Source organism: Mesocricetus auratus, unplaced genomic scaffold (assembly GCF_017639785.1).
Source record: "Mesocricetus auratus isolate SY011 unplaced genomic scaffold, BCM_Maur_2.0 Super-Scaffold_100011, whole genome shotgun sequence".
NCBI lineage: Eukaryota > Metazoa > Chordata > Mammalia > Rodentia > Cricetidae > Mesocricetus > Mesocricetus auratus.
The window spans coordinates 7,512,321-7,527,113 of record NW_024429195.1 but is presented as its reverse complement, the minus strand read 5'-3'; the positions used below and the strand labels follow the sequence as shown (position 1 = coordinate 7,527,113).

Here is a 14,793-nt window from a genome sequence, read left to right as displayed (position 1 = left end):
TAAACAAAAGAGAGGGAAGGAAAAAAAAAAGCAAAGAATTGTGTTCTGTGTTTCTAGTTCTTTTTCTGCTCCCAGAATTCCATGTACCTTATTTAATTGTCCTGAACATTTCACATTTATTTATACATTTTCATATTCTTTTTAGTAAGACTAGATCCTCCTTCCCCAGTGCCACAAGCTTATGCAAAACATGATTGCTGTTATTTACCTCATTTTTAAAAATATGTTGCCTTGGTCTCTCATCCCCCTTCTGAGAAAAAAGTAAGAGAGCAAGGGAAAGAGAGAGATTTAGAGTTGTGAAACTCACTGTAAAAAATTTTAAACTATTGAACATCTTTACAAATGAGGAAACTAGTACCTCGAAAGTTAAAAACTGCTGCCTATTATCTCTCTGTAACGGCACATTCATGTAATCCCAGCATTCAGATGTTCAGGCAGGAAGTTCTTAAATTCAAGGCCAGTCGAGGCCACATGACAAGTGTGAGGCCAGTTTGTACTACGTGGCGAGAGACTGTCTCAAAAAGTAGAACAGAAACAATGACAAAGCAACAAAAACCCTTGCTCAAGTTCAACCAGTTTGCCAACGGAATTTTGTCTGAAAGCCTTAGAAGACTAGGATTGTCATGGGTGTCAGTTCCCATCCAAGGAGGGAGCTGGAAACAGTGTGGCTGCTACAGCTAAGGACCTCGTGAATGAGGTAGATTTTCCTTAGATCTTCATGGTCTTGTCCAAGCTTTCAGTCTACAAAACGCGTAACAGGTTGGTTCTTTATACAATGCAGTATTTTCCATGAATTTGGTCTCTTACATTCAAGATTTTAGGGAATGTCTTACATTCAAGACATTTTGGGGACTATATATCCATAAATACAAAATACAAATACTTTTTGAAGTTTGGTAGCTTTTTAAAGAGCCATATCCTAGTAAGAACCAAGCCTATGTTTATCTGTGTGATGTAAGTTTGCTTTTAAGAAGATGACTGTGGCTGGAGAGGCAGCCCAGTAGTTAAGAATACTTGCTCCAAAATCAGAAGGCCCAGAGTTCAAATCCCAACACATAAAGAACAAGCTCCCATAACCCCAGCTCCAAGAAGAAAGTGACAGGAGGGTCACTGTGGTTTGCTTGGTGGCTTTCAGTCTAGCTGAGACCTGAGCCCTGCATTCAGTGGGAGACCCCACCTCGGAGAAATAGATGGAGGGTGATAAAGGAGGGAGATAAAGGCCCCTTCTGCCATCTGCATGTGCACAGGTGAGCATACCAGCATGCACATGTGTGTGCTTACACACAACACACACACACACACACATACACATGCATGCACATGCAGGCACACACAAATAAAAACAAATATTTTTTTCGATAAAGGAGAAAATGAGTGTGGTGTAAGCACGTTTTGAAGTTTGGCTAGGAAAGCAGCTCCACTTGAGCCATGCAGAGTACTCTGAAAGAATGGCACAGCTTCTTAAAACCTCGGAATCAAAGTTGTTAATGCTATAAAAAAAATCAGCCTTGGAAAATGTCTGATGCACAGGCACTTCTAATGAGCATGCTAAAACCAGGGGAAGCATCTCTCGTCAGCACCAACAGAGAGACATCTGCTGGGTTCAGCGTATGGATGATTCATAAGGATACAAAGGTGTTGGATGTCTAAAATGGAATGCTACCTCAGGATGACCCTTGGATTCTTAAGGCCGACTTTTAATGAACAGCCGACCTCTAAAACGCAATAAAAGTAATTATGATCGTATCACTGCTTTTCTTTTGGTTGTGCAACCAAACTTTTTGAAATGGGTTAAATCATAATGTGTTTAAAGCATCAACTTTAGTACTTTTAGTGGAATTTATTTCCCCTGAAACTCTTTGGACCATTCTATCTCACACAGGTTCCTGCCACAGTCAGTCCCAGTAGAGATTAAAATGGTTGTTTGTGGCCTTTACATTGCACTTTTTCCTACCTCTCTAGAAAAGTCTGTTCTCTAATCTCCTTACAACTCATGGGACAGGAGACAAACAATGGCACATCTCTTCCTTGTTCTTCTTTATGGATATGAGTTATGAGACCTGACAATCCAGCTATTAACACACAAGGCCACTTTGTCATAAAACTGTCCAGGCAGAGGTCTGTCTGCAAATATCTTTGCAAATTGTGGGTAGGAGATAGTCCTGAATTTGTGATAAAGGTCCATCTTGTTAACAGCAGGACTCACTAACCTTATGGAGACAGTCCAAGAGGAAGCAGCAGGGCAAGCAGAACGTTCGGAAAGCTGTCAGTCACAAAGGACCCGCAGTTGGTGTGGGCTTGGGTGAGTTGCCGTATCACTGGGTCAGAGTAAATGAGTACACCGTGGTTTCCCCGTTACCTAGCACAGTGCGGCCACGTACATCACACCAAGATCCTCGCCGGCCTTCGGAAGCCAACATCAACATGACGTCACCCGCAGCTGTGATGGCAGGAAGAAGGGTTGAGAGAACGCTTTTGAGCCCGAGAAAGGCAGGGCGTACATATGTGTAATGCACTGCCTCCGTACGTGCCCAGGGGTTCTGAGCTGTACCATAAAGCGGCGTTCATTACTGCCTCAGACGCTGTGGCGGGTTCCCAGCAACATCCCATCCCACAGGAGAAGCTCCAGTGGCGACGGACAAAAGGTGGCCAGGGGCAACCTTTGTTCACCATTCCATCACGCGGCTCTACAATAAATAATTAGTCACCCAGTGTACACACGGGATGTGGCAAAGCTTCCTGAAAGGACGGAACCCTCTGCCAGAGGTCAGGGTCCAGTCGCTGTTCTGAGCCGGCAGATCCCTAACCAGGCTCCTCGGCTTCACCGGGGAGCCACACTTAAACCAATCAGAAGGCACCTTGGACAGAGACACGTCTTTACAGTGTACCAAGAGATTATCCCACAACAATCTTTCTTGGTTACAACAGCAGCTGGCAAGACTGACATCTACCCCATGCCTGCATTTGAGACTTGTTCTTAACTGGAAGCCACAAACGAGCCTGACAAGTGTCAAGGACATTAGAGGCATGCCATGGCCAAACGCGTCTTACCAGTGACTCGGTCTCCAAGTTCCCCATCTGCCAGCCATTTTTCTTGTCACTGCAGCAGCACACCCTGCAAAAACAACTCAAGGATTTATTTGGGCTCTTGGTTTAAAGGGGTACAGTTTATTACAGCAATGATGACGTGGGCAGGAGTGACCCACAGCTGTGCAATTTCTCCTGTGTTGGCAGACCAAGAGGGAACAGGGAGGAAGCAGGACCGTGTGTAAGTCTCACAGCCCATGTCCCCAACACTCCCTCCACCTAGTGTCCCCTAGAGTTTTACCCCCTCTTTCAACTGTCCATCGGTCGTGGGAGCCTGCCAGAGGTAGTCACACCCACACCAACAATCACTGTCACGTCCAAACCACACATCACCGTCACCTCTCTCACTTTCCATCCCTCCGGTCTCTGGGAAACTACTGTTTAGTCAGTGTCCCTCTGTTCATAAACGGATGTGGTGCTTCAGTCCAGTCTGCTCGTCCAGACCAGTGCTGAGAGCCTGAAGCCCACAGGCCCAAAGATCCGCCTTCCACATTTTGTGCTGTCTGCCCTGCAGCCCTGGGCATCATTATAACACTGAGTGTTCAGAGTTTAGTGGGGTGGGGGATGAGGGGCATTTTTTCTCCAGCCTCAAACACTGGGGACTTCAATGACCGTATCACAACATGGCAGCCCAAGAAGAGACCGCGTCTGAGAAATAACGCCAGGGTCACAGACCTTCCCTGCTGCGCTCGGTTCAAATCAGTTAGTGAGCTTCGTGCTTCCTAATAGTTTTAGGGTCGTTTAAAGAGTGCTCTAAGTTTTTCCTCTAATTTTGTTAAGAGATGCTTTAGGAAGAGTCCAGAAAATATTCTTTTAAGACCAAGGGAACAAAGCAGGGCACGTGACGTCTTGTGTTTACAAACATATGGTGAAGGTGCTGTAGGGAAAGCGACTTCTCATAACTCCGCTGTGCTTGCTGAGATGTGGCCAGCGGGGTCACTAAAGGCTGAACGTCTTTCCTGTTAAGTGGCTTGGAAAGCGCTCCCTGGAGACGATGACACTTGTGAAGCGGAAGTTAAACGTCTCAGAGGGAAATTTCCCACACAGTGGTGGTGCAGGCTCTCCTGTGCCTCGTATTAGCGCTTGGTAAAACGGGGAGCAGCTTGACGGGCTTCCATGCTCCTGAACTCTTCCCACCCACACCCCACAACCCCACGGCCACGGAAGACCTGGACCCAGGGTTTCTCTCTCCTCTTCGAGGAGACCAACATAAACAAAGGAGATAGGGTCAAATTACAGAATACTGAAAGCAGCAAAGGTTATAATTCTTAAGGAAATTTGAAAACTCTTCTAATGGGCTATTGTCAGAACTATTCATTTTTTAATATTCTGGACATGGAAGCTCTCTTCAAAAGGAGCGTGGCAAAGCCAGACCAAAATGACCAAATCCCAAAACTCAGGCAGAAGGATTACTGCACTAGCCTTAGCTGATAGCAAGATCCTGTTTAAAATACAAGCAAGCAAAAAAAAAAAAACCCAAGTATCTAAATAGATGAATCAGTAGATACTTGGTCATCGTCCTTGTCTTTCCCAGTAGAAAACCATGCACCATTCCAATCCATTCCCTTCAATTCACAGGCGACAAGCCTGAGCCCCACCCCAAAGAGTCAACTTATCTAACACTTACCTGTGAAACAATGACAAAAGCATAATGTTCCTGAGACCCATCTTTACTGTCCCTAGACCTGCAGTTGGGCCTTGGAAGGCCTATAATAAATCTTAACTACCTAAATGTAGCACTGCATGCTATGGTGTTAATGATTTATTTACCCCTCTTAAGAGTATTGACTTTTTCTCAGAAAGGATTTGGTTCTGTCTTGGTTTGGTTTCTGTTACTTTGATAAAATGAGCAGAAATGTGTTTTAGCTCAAGTTACTATCCATCGTTTCAGGAAAGCGACAGCAACGAAAGCTGGAGACAGCTAGCCATGTCCACAGTCAAGACAGGGCGGGGCCAATCGACAGACCCATGCTTGAGCTCACCTCCATGTCCACATTCATATGTAGTTCAGGACCCCTGCCGAGGGAATGGTACCCCCCAAAGTGGGCAGGTCTCACTATCTCAATTAACAATCAAGGTAACACACAACATCAGGTTGGCTCGAAAGCCAGTCTAATGGAGAGAGAATTTCCCACTGAAATTCTCATCCTGGGTGATTCTGGATCAAGTTGACACTTAAAAGCGACCATCACAGGTTCTTTAGATCAAAGAGATATAGCAAAGAGCAAATACATAGCTGTTAATAGACTTACTTGAATGAAACATACCTCACATAGGCTTGGGTATTTGAACCCTTGGTTCCTAGTCAGTGGCACTGTTTAGGAAGGTCTAGGTGGTAAAGCCTTGCTGAAGGAAGTATGTCACTTGGGGTGGGCAGGCTTGGGTAGGACGTTTCTATGCTCTGTTTTCAGCACCGCATCTGGGGTGGAGAGATGCTTTTTTTTGCGTCTGCCCAGGAAAAAAAAGTCAGACATTGAAAACAAAACAACAACTAACATAAGAAAATCTAAGCCAAAGCCAAATCTGGTAGTCTGCACCTGTGATGCCAGCACTAGAGGCAGAAGGAGCAGAAGCTCAGGGCCATTGTCCGCTTCTTGTAAGCTTTGAGCTTGAGGCCAGCTTCCAGGGTTGGTCCTTCAGGTGAGAGAGAACATGTTCATCAGCCACGTGTAATATATATGGCTAAGTGGTGCACATGGCTAGCTGTTCTGTATTTCAAAATGAGCATAAGGACTTTAAAGTTTGCCAAACATTAGAGCAAAAGGTGTCTGCCTGTTTGTTTGTTTGATTGTTTTTACCAAGTTCCAATCTGGCCAGTTCTGCTTTCCAAATGCCAGCTTCCCTCCCTTGCTTTGTGAAGACACCCATGCTCTCATACAGCCCTTCCTTGCTTCACACACAGGTGTGCTTAGAAATGGCTGCATTTAAGAATGGAAAAATCCAGCTTATCTGTGTGTGTAGCGCATGCCTCTCCCAGCACTCTGGAACTGCCACAATCGAGGTTAAAACCACCTGTTTACAAGATTTAGAGCACAGCCTCTTAAGGTGTGACTGACACATAGTGACATTCGTAACTGCAAACACCTGCACTATGAGTTGTTCATTGGTCCTACTCAGCGCTCCCTTGCTTTCCCCTCTTGGGAATATTCTGACACAACTCTTTGTGTGTTTCGGGTTACATTAGGGGCTGCTCTCCCATGTGCTTCTGCCACCGTGACGTTCTGTCCAAGCACAGGAGTCTGAGAGACCGTGGATTGAGCTCCAAAATCACGAGTCAAGTAAAAGTCTGCAGAACTAAGTTTCTCTGACAGCAGATGATAAAAAGATGAAGCACACTGTTTGCTATGGGTGACCGATTACATTTGTAGATTATTCTCATCAAATGAATTGTAGCCATCACAAAGTCAGCTTTTACATTTTGGGTTGTTTTGGATTCCTACATATGTTGCATGTGTTTGATACACGTTGTTTTGTTGCTAATGATGGGATCTTTCTCGGTAACCAAGGGTGGATTGAATTTATAGGGATCCTCCTGCCTCTGTCCTTCAGGGTTGGGATTATAGGCATGAGCCACCATGCCCAGATAATACATATGTTCTTAATAACTCAAGGAAGAACAAAGAGGCCCTACTTGTATTGAGTCGAGCATTCGATAGAGGGAGTTAAAAGTCTTTACAGTTCTTAGAAGAGTTTTCCATCTAATGCAAAGCTTTCCATGGGTCATGGAGCAATGCCGCAGTAACTGTTTCGTAGATTTTTTTTCAGAACATTTTCTGTGTCTGGATTGTTGTCAGTACCTTCTGACGATTCTCCAATTAGAAGTTTCCTTTTCCTCCTCAGCGTGATGATGAACATCTGGAATCCCAGCACTTGGGAGGCAGAGACAAGAGAATCAGGAGTTCAAGGCTATTAGATTACAAATGCTGTGGGTCTCCTGTCTCACCGTCCCCTATGCAAGATGCAAGTGACTGTGTTTACCTAAAATCCATCTCACCACATCTCAATCAAGCTTGAAAAGAGGTTCCATTATTTCAAAGGTCATTGGCAGCTATGCAGAATCCCAGGCCAGCCAAGGGCTATGTCACACCCTGACTTAAAAAAATGTTTAATATAAAAAGACCTATGTTGCCAACTTGTCCTTTAAAAAGATGAGCCAGGCATTGATGCAAAAAGCTTGGTTCCATAAAAACTAAAGCATTTTGTCAAGTAAAGGACAAGTTACTAACCTCTAACTCTGTGAGATTTGTGTGCAGAAATAAGATGCATGGAAAAGGACCCCATCCTTCAGACAAAGCAGCAGACTCCAGAACGGGAGACTTTCACCAACTACACATCCAACAGAGGGATAATATCCAAAAATTATGTGAAGAACTTTAAAAACTAGATATCAAGAAAACAAATAATCCAGTTTTTAAAATGGGGTACATATCTAAGCAGAGAGTTCTCCGTAGAGGAAACTCAAATGTCTGAGAAACACTAAGAAATGTCCACATCCTTAGCCATGAGGGAAATGCTAATCAAAATGTCCCTGAGTTTTCACCTTACACCTGTCAGGATGACTAAGATCAATAACACAAATGAGAGCTCATGCTGGCGTGGATGTGGAACACGGGGAATGCTCATCCAAATGCATTTGTTTTATGCAGATATTATCTGTGAAGTCCATGATAACCAAGCTATAATCCATAGAACCATAGAGGGTAGGTCGTAGAGTAAGGACTAGAGGGAACAGCTAGATCTTGTTAGGAAAAGGAAACAAAATAGATAGATATGGATGGATATCTCTTGTGACCCAATGAAGCTTTCAGGCCTGGGTATAGGTTGCATCTAATTGAGTTGTTGGCCAAAGGGGCCTCACAGGAATCCTGAGCACCCAAGGCTGTTTTCCAAGACTGTAGGTTTCTCCCCACAGTCTGACACCACAGCCCCATTACTGAAAACCACAGCAATGTTGAACATGGAGATGGCAGCTGGTACCCACGTAGTACCTTCACCCCTATGTTCCAGTGTCTTTTTTACAGGAAAATATTCTACATGGTATCAAAAGAGAAATGCAAACACCAAGCCAGCCACAAAATCTTCATCTACAGAGATGTTCCTTCTACCCACAAGATACGCTAGGGCAATGGGGCCACAAACCTTGTGGGAAGAACCAACCAATAACTGATTTGACATAAGGTCCAATCCATGAGATGGGGCCCATACCCAACTCTGCTTGGGTGAACAAGAACCTAAGACTAGATAGCCTAGTGTAAAATTAAATAATACTGGTCTTAAGAAAGAAAGAGATAAGAATGACCCCTAACAATATTCTGTCATACTCACAGACAGTGCTGTGTTCTGCCATCAACAGAGACGCTCCCTCCTGTAGCAGATGGGAACAAACACAGACACCACAGACAGACATCACACAGAGAGTGAGAGACCTTGGGACATTCAGCCCTGAAAGGGATGCCTCCATCAAATCCCTCCCCTCAGAGCTCAGGGAACCCCTGGAAAAGGAAGTGGAAAGTGTAGCAGCCAGAGGGGATGGAGGACACCGAAGTAAATCAATGTAAACAAGGCTGCTATGAACTCAGAGAGACGGAAGCCGCATGCACGGGCCTGCACGGGCCTGCACAGGTCTACACCAGGCCCTCTGCGTATTTACCATGGCTTCCAGCTTAGCGTTTTTATCCCTGAGTGTGTGAATGAGTGGCTCTCTGATTCTTATACCTTCTCTTGGGCTCTTTTCCTTCTGTTGGTTTGTCTTGTCCAAATTCCATGTGACAGTTATTCCATGTGATAGTTTTTGTTTTGCCTTATTATATTTTATTTTGTTATATTTTATTATTATCTCATAGATATATTTTCTAATGAGAGACAGATAGTGAGTTGATCCAGGTTGGGTGGGGGGGGGGGTAGGAAGGAACAGGAGGGAGTACAGAGAGGAGGGAGTAGAGAGAGGGGACAACTGTAGTCAGGATATATTATATGAGAAAAGAACCTATTTTCAATTAAAGGAAAAAATAAAGAATATACACATTACTTTTGCATTGTTCTTGAATTCATCTAGTAGTTTGACATTTATATCTACGTTTCACATGCCGAGTCTTTGTTGTTGGGTAGTAAAACAGAATTTGAGGGGAAAAAAATGACATAGAATGAACAAGAAAATACCTGGATGCATAGACTACTAAGAAAAATGTAAACCAGCTCTGGTGGCATGTACTATGATCCCAGCACTCTGGAGGCAGAGACAGGAGGATCATGAGTTAACTTGAGTGTCAAGCTAGCCTATGTGTACAGGATGATTAATCAATCTCAAGAAACAAACAAACAACAAAGGGGGATTATTTTCATGAAAGGTTTATTTTGATAATTCAGATTGACACAGATGTCTGTGTTGTTGTGATACAAACTAACATTTCCTGGGGCCATTGAAATGTCTCAACAGGTTAAGGGGCTCATAGCAATACCTGGACACGTAAGTTTCATCACTAGGACTCACACAATAGAAGAAAATCAACGCTTGTAAGTTATGCTTTGACCTACACACACACACACACAGACACGCACACACACACACACATGCCACACACCTGTCTAATACAAAATTAAATTTAAAAATATAATTAAAATAAAATTTACTGGTCTAGCATAGTGCTACACACCTTTAATCCCAAAACTTGGGTGACAGAGGCAGGTGGATCTCTTCAAGTTCTAGGCTAGCCTGGTCTATGTAATTAGTTCTAAGATAGTTGGGGCCAAATAGTGAGACTCTGTCTAAAATATAATAAATGGATGAATAAATAGATTGATAGATAGAAGATAGATAGATAGATAGATAGATAGATAGATGTGTTTCCGTCCAAGCCTAGTAGCAGAAGTCTGTAATCCCAGTTACTTTGAAGTCTGGAGTAAAAGGCTTGTAAATTAAAGAGTTGTCTTAACAATTTGACAAATCCTGTCTCAAATTTAAGTGTGTTTGTGTGTGTGATAGAGGATGTGTGTATATGTATTGTGTATATGCATATGTGTGTGGTGTGTGTGTGTGTGTGTGGTGTGTATGTATATGTATGTGTATGTAGCATATGTGTGTATGTGGTGTGTATGTATGATGTGTATGTATATGTATGTGAGTGTTGCATATGTGAGTGTTGCATATGTGAGTGTATGCATATGTGTGTGTATGTATATGTATGTGTATGCATATATGTGTGTGTGGTATGTGCATGCCCAGTAAGAGCTGAGGCTAAAGCTTGGTGATAGAAAGAGGTTTGAGATTCAACACACAAGGAAATGTGCTCCATTTGGTAATATATTCTGTCTTTACTGGCTCTTAAAAGCAAACACCTCTCTTCCCACGGTCTTATTGGTGCGGTGCATTATATAATAAATAAATAAGATGAGCGTCCTACAGACCATGTGCATGAAGATGCTTTGAGGATCTTGAAAGCATGGCCCCCGGCATGTCATTCATAGCAGAGTCCACTCACTCGCCAGTTTTGTCAGATAGAGCTTTCTCCCTAGCACAGCAACACTGGCTTAAACTTTATTGCCATAGAAAATCAGGTTTATTCCTGGTGAAATTACCAAGTTCCCTATTTCTCACGCGCAGTAGAGGAGTCAGTGATCTAATTTCCAAAACTCACAGCCCTGGACCAACTGGAATGAAACCAAGAAGTGCAGGACATTACTTATTTGACATGGATCACAGATGAGGGTCAAGAGCTTCAGAGCTCCATGGGTCTGCGAGCATCTCGTAAAACCCTCAGTTCCTCCTCCAGTGTCTATGCGGGCACCGCCCCTCCCTGTCTTCTTTCTGTCTTTATGGCCATCATTACAGGCTCCCCCACTTGTGTTCTTAGCCCTTGGCAAATAAGCCAGGCAAGGTTGACATGAGTTAAATATTTCCAAGAATCTTGCTTTTAAAGGACAGTTAAAAGCAGCTTTTTCTTCTCCCCTTCTTGCCCCCACGCCCTCTCCTCCATTCTCTGGAGATCACAAGATGTCTGTAAAGGATTACTGTTGTTGAAGAAAGTAATCTCAAGTCCTTTACAATGAAGGGGACTCCAAGGGTAGTAGACAGAATAACTCAAAATAAAAGATAAACAGATGTACAGTTTTAATGTAACTTTTCCTAGGTTCTATCAGTAACTTTAGTTAAAAATACATACTATTCATTGGAAGAATTTACTCTTGTGAATATTTTATTCTTTGTACAAAAATAAATGTATTTTTATTGGTAATATATTCTCTACTTATTAGCTCTTTTTTAACTTAAAAGAAAAAAAACTTCAGTGCTAGAGAGATGGCTCAGTGGTTAGGAGTACTCGCTGCTCTTGTGGAGGACAGGAGTTTAGTTTCAAGCACCTCACAACAGCCTGTATCTCCAACTCTAAGGTATCTGATATTCTCTTCTGGCCCATTGGGGTACCTGAATAGACATAGGCAGTCAGGCAAACAGGCAAGCAGGCACATGCTCACTCACACGTGCACACACACACACACACACACACACACACACACACACACACACACGTATGTTAAGCCCAGTGCTTAGTCAGGAAGACCCCTGTGAGCTTGAGGCCAGCCTGCACTACATAGCAAGTTCTAGGCAGTCAGGGCTACAAAAGGAGACCATGTCTCAAACAAACAGACAACAGTCCCCTGCCCCCAGCACATGACATGTCTTTGTCCTCTGTGTGGTGTATTAAGAATGCATGGCTTGAGGTTGCATCTATATTCTCAAAGTTTCTGTATGACTATTACTATTGCTAAAAGCCAACTTCTCTAAAACTGACTTTGACAAAAAATTATTTTCTTTAACTATGAGAAGAATACGCTCATTTTCTGAAATAGATTTGGGAGCTGGCCTTGTACGACTGACGCTTCCTACTTTTTACTTAAGAGAACCTAGAAAACACAAGAGTTGTGATCTGTGTGTTTTGCATTAAATGAAACTGAAGACGAATTAGCTTCGTTTTTCTGCTCTGAACTTGTGAGCCTTGGCTGGGCTAAGTGCCCTTTCTCCTCCAGCCTTATAAAAATACTCTCCAGCAAGAACAAAAACAACTGACAAGTTCGTTGTTCATTTGTACAGTTGTTTTTGCTTTAAGAGAGTGCCTCACGCAGTCCAGGCTGGTCTGGAACTCACTATGTAACTGAGACAGATCTTGAACTCCTGATCCCCCTGCCTCCAACTCCCATGTGCCACCATGCCCATTTCAAGTTGAGTTTTTTTCCCCCAAGAGAACCCAGAAGGGTAAAAAAAAAAGTCACCTCTCATCTGAACCTGGGTAATTTCTGCAGCACGAAGCTGAGACGGTCAAAGAGAAAATTCTCCCGACTCTGTTCTTAAAGTCTTTCTAATAATAATAATAATAAATGGTTGATTCCTACAGGAAACTATGCGTCTCGGTGGCAGATACCATCTGTCTTGACTTTGCACCATGCACGCACTGAAATGTGCCATCCTAACCCTGAGACTGTCCCTCAGCCTGAGACTGAAATTGAGTGCCCTTTGCTGGGAGGCGTCACCCTAACAGCTTGCCTGCTGCGTTTCCAGTAATAGTTTTTCATGACTGCTTAAACAAGAAGGTGGCCAACTGCCTCATCTCCTTTTGCACTTACATGGATATTTTCGTTATAATGTATAACTGGCATGGATTAATAGAGTTGGATTTTCATTTTTAAGAGAAATTCACAAGCTGACGTCTACTAAGTCATTCGCCTTTATTTTGTTGAAACACGTAACTGACCGGCGATGAGGTTCGTCTTGGGACTATGCTGTCATAACATTGGAGGGATCCCCTTCACTTCCTCTAACTGCTGATCCATGCTAATCTGCATATTTCTGTGTATTTGTCGTGACAATGCTTGCGTCTTATTTGGAGCACTAAGCAAATAAACTTTTTACTTTAAACAAAAACATTCAAAAATTCTTTGATTCCATTAAACAATATTTAATCATTTCAAGTCAAAGAAAACCAACTTTTACATTGTTGTAGTGTTTCTACTGTATTAGGTTTCTTCTGTGCTGCCTGGGGGATGACTTTGTAGCTACATATTGGATTTCATTGTATTATATAAATCTAACCATTTGTTAGGGATAGCAAAAGGTTAAAGCTAATACTGGGCCAATTATTAAATAAACATCATGAAAACAATTGGAGGACTGTAAGAAATTTCACAAGGCAAGAGTAAAGACAGATTGAATTTCTTTTCTCCTTATTGAACTATTACCGGTAGACCTCAAGTGATCACAAAGGACAAATTTGGGTTTGGTGGCACACACCTGTAATTGCAGGACTTGGGAAGTAGAGGTCTCAGGAATTCAAAACTAGCCTCTGTTACATAAGGAGTTCAGAGCCAGCCTGGGCTACCTGAGACCCTATCTTTAAATGTAAAATTATATAAAATACAAATGAGATGATCTCTACATGGTGGTCTATGCAAAGGGGACAGAATACAACTTACCAACTATTAAATTAACTTGGTTCCTTCGAATCCTGTTTCTTTTAGTAGTTATATAAACAGATAACTTGGCTGTTGTCAGAGGCTGAGAAAAGGGAACAGTTACCAACACAATTAAGGACTAACGACAACCAGGTCCAGTTAGCACAGCTGATTTGAGTTGTTCAGAGTAGACCCTGAAGCAAGTAAGTCAGAGATCCTGCACCTCTTCTTCCAAGTGAGGAATGTCAACATTCTCTCTCTCACAGCTTGAGTACCCTACCTACCGCATTCCTGTGATAGTTCAGATTAAAGGTCACTTCCCTCCAATCCAGAAAAAAGAACAGGAACTCAACCAAACAGTTCCTCCTTTCAGTCTAAGAAAGCCTGCCCGGTCAGCCACACATCCCTCCACGTGCCATAGCATTTCACACAGGCCTTGTGAACGTCTTCACGCCGACAGTTATCACTGTAGACAGAACAGACGCTGTGGTAGCCCTTTCTGTGTGCACCTTACCAACTTTCTGTAAACTCAAAGCGTAACACACTTCCTAAGCCACATACAAATTTGATTTCTACTTAAGGTGAACAAATTATTTCTGTAATGGAAAACTGAAAATCTAATATTAAAAATGTGATCTTGTAATATGTTCTTCTATTTAGTTATAGTTTCAGATATATATCATATTGGTATTCACTAATCTGGGAAGGGAAGGACTACTGCAGCTTTACATGAAATTTATTAATATGATTGTAAAATAGCTGTACAGTGTAAAATAAGAGTGGTTTTTAGATGAGATTGTTTTATCATGACATGTTATATATTTTTTGTAGGGGTCAGAGAAATGTTGATGGACATCCTATATGATTTATAGTGTGTGAGAGCATCCATACAGGCCTCATGGTCTTGGAAGTCAAAACTGGTTTGCTCTAGGATAGGAAGAGGGAGATGGAGACTGGCCCTGGGTGCAGTGGAGGTTGCTGAGGCTTTGACCCAATCAGATCACGGGGGAACTAATTCCCCACCTCCCATTGGCTTTGACCCAATCAGATCACAGGGGAACTAATTCCCCACCTCCCATTCTGACCATCCTTATCCAACCTTGACCCTGTCGGTGCAAGGTTAGTTTATTAAATCTCCCCTTGCACTAACGGACATGAGCAGGACAAAAATGGGGTGCTGATGTAGTTATAGGCACCTGTGGGAACACTAGACCTTGAGCAGAGACCCACTTCCCCTTCAGCCTGGGAGTAGGCAGCTGTAAGACA

The 14,793-nt window shown here is 42.9% G+C and overlaps 2 long non-coding RNA genes across 3 annotated transcripts in view; one reads left to right on the top strand and one right to left on the bottom strand.

Moving 5' to 3' along the window:
- LOC106021769 overlaps positions 1-2,863 on the bottom strand; it is a 30,047-nt gene extending 27,184 nt beyond the window's left edge. The window contains exon 1 of the long non-coding RNA XR_001196943.3: positions 2,211-2,863. This is a non-coding gene — a long non-coding RNA (uncharacterized LOC106021769). The remainder of the gene's footprint in view (positions 1-2,210) is intronic.
- Positions 1-14,793, top strand: part of LOC106021763 — a 106,373-nt gene that overhangs the window by 61,247 nt on the left and 30,333 nt on the right. The window contains exon 5 of one of the 2 annotated variants that reach the window (XR_005880319.1): positions 12,474-13,000. The exons of the other annotated variant lie outside the window; for it this stretch is intronic. This is a non-coding gene — a long non-coding RNA (uncharacterized LOC106021763). Of the gene's footprint in view, positions 1-12,473; positions 13,001-14,793 lie in introns of those variants that run through there. 2 annotated transcript variants of the gene reach the window in all.